This window comes from Helianthus annuus, chromosome 7 (genome assembly GCF_002127325.2).
Source record: "Helianthus annuus cultivar XRQ/B chromosome 7, HanXRQr2.0-SUNRISE, whole genome shotgun sequence".
NCBI classification, from domain to species: Eukaryota; Viridiplantae; Streptophyta; class Magnoliopsida; order Asterales; family Asteraceae; genus Helianthus; species Helianthus annuus.
In genome coordinates this window covers 145,010,196-145,012,475 of record NC_035439.2, presented here as the reverse complement: position 1 = coordinate 145,012,475, position 2,280 = coordinate 145,010,196, and the positions used below count along the sequence as shown (strand labels likewise).

The window sequence follows — 2,280 nt, the reverse complement described above, 5'->3', positions numbered from 1 at the left end:
AGAATTTTGGTTGGCCTTGCATTTATTATTTAAAAACCACCCAACTATTTAGGAATTCCGGCCAATTTAGGGTTTTTATTTTATTAGCAGATTAAATCCATTAAAAACACTAATGGGATGGACCGTACGATGTGGAGATGATACAGAGGCTTTTTTAGAGAGTGCAATATAACTTAACCTACCTTAGAGCAATATAACTTAACCTCACATATTTTGATGGATAGAATGTGAATGCTCTTATACAGAGAAAAAAAAGTCGTTACTTTTATAGATAAAATAAAACACTTAAAGTTTATCAACTAAAAACGGTTAACGTTTTATAATCTATACTATATAATAAAAGAAACCCAATTTGGGACACTTGTCATCACCACAATTCATCTCATCCCCTCTAACCCGATGTGCAATCACACGGGCCTAAGATCCGGATTAATGACCCGCATATTTTTTTTCCCGACAATCTCTTTTCTCTATGAAAACACAATTGGGTTTTTTCTTCATCGTCATCACCAGAAACCCTAAATTAACACTTCCATGCCTCCTTTCCATTATATACTTGAGTTTTTTTTCATCATTAAATTCTCTTTTTCTTGATCTTCGTTTGAAAGCAAGCCCAATGGGAATAGCTGCTGGAAGTTCTAATGGATTCTCACAAACACCAATTCTAAAAGGTCAGTATTCGATTTCTTATAAAGTATTGTTTTCATGGTGCCACAAACCCTAATCGTTGCATACGGCAATTTCCTATCTGATCAAGATTCGTCTTTAATTTGATTAATTCAAACGTTTGTGTTTATTTTGTAATGATTGTATATGTAGATCGATTTTAATTTCTTCATATTTCGGACAACAAATCTGCCCTTGAAAAGAAGGTCAGATGGAGGAAGTTTAGGACCCGAAGTACGTTTGCGGGAAAGGCGACATCAACTTCTCGATCAGAGATGGTATTTATTAATTTTTATAGATTTAAAATTGTGTTTAATGCATCTTTTTTGCTGTTTGTGCTATGTTCTCTGATTGAATAAGATTGAGAAGTTTTAGTGTCCAAAAAGTGTGAATAACGATTAAAGAATGAAGAACAATGTTGAGAGTACCTAATCCTTGCAATGCTGAAGATGATGTATGTGTTTGGTAATTATAGGATGATGACATAGTGAATATATGGAATTACTCAAATAAGCTCTGAGGTGGCAGTTGATCTTAAACTGGCCGAATTATTCAAATAAAAAATATACATTTGTTTGACAATTATAGGATGATGACATAGTGAATATATGGAATCTCAGAGGCTCAAAAAATGTAGTGCTGCTGCCTTGGATATGATCTCTAATGTGTTTGGTAATGAGATTTTTTCAGCTATTGTTCTATAGAATTCGGAACCTTAGTTTCGATATAAATCATGAGTTTATTGGTATTATTCATGCAGTTTATTTTCCTTCTTTTTAGTATGTATGGCTCTCTGTGTCTCTATTAACTCTCTATGAGCCTTAATGTATCATTCATGATTTTATTAATCTTGACACTTTTGGCAGTAGATGCATAAAGCACTTTTGTTGTATGTAATTATAGAAGGGATGTAAATGTTGATGCTATTTTGAACTTATATCATTATATGTTTTGTTTATGGACTGAAATGAGAATGATCGTTAGACTATGGGGTATGGGGCGGGGGTTGGGGTAGAGGTGTACAAATCGGTTAATCGGTTTTTAAAAAACCGGTTAAAAAAAAAACCGGTTTTTTTCACCCAAAATAAAAACCGGTTTTTTTAATAACCGGTTCGGTTAATAACCGGTTTTTGAGGTCCAAAACAATAACCGGTATAACCGGTTGGGACCGGTTTTTAACCGGTTTTTCCCAAAAAAACCGGTTTTTTTCCGGTTTTAACCGGTTTTTTAATAACCGGTTCGGTTAATAACCGGTTTTTGATATCAAGAATAGTAACCGGTATAAAAACCGGCGGTTAAAAAAAACCGGTTAAAAAAAAACCGGTTATAAAAAAAACCGGTTAAAAAAAAAACCAGTTTCGGTTTTTTTTCCGGTTTCGATTCTAAAACCAGTTTTTTTGTACACCTCTAGGTTGGGGCGTGGGTTGGGTACAAACGCTCAAGTCACCACCCCGGGTGGGCTTGGGTTTCGGCGTGGCCCCTTGGGCGGGGGTTTCAGCCTGGGCGTTGGGCGGGGCTACCCACATGACATGGCGGAACCTCATTGGCCAAAAGCACTAGCCCTTTGAAATTGGCTTTTTTTCCACGCCACCCGAGCCACGCCTCACCATACCC

General features: G+C 36.1%; 1 long non-coding RNA gene across 1 annotated transcript; it reads left to right on the top strand.

The window, feature by feature from the left end:
- Nucleotides 1–401: 401 nt before the first annotated feature.
- LOC110869065 lies at nucleotides 402–1,417 on the top strand. The gene is made up of 2 exons (XR_002552916.2): nucleotides 402–671; nucleotides 820–1,417. It is a non-coding gene; the product is annotated as an uncharacterized LOC110869065 (long non-coding RNA).
- The last annotated feature ends 863 nt before the right edge of the window (nucleotides 1,418–2,280 follow it).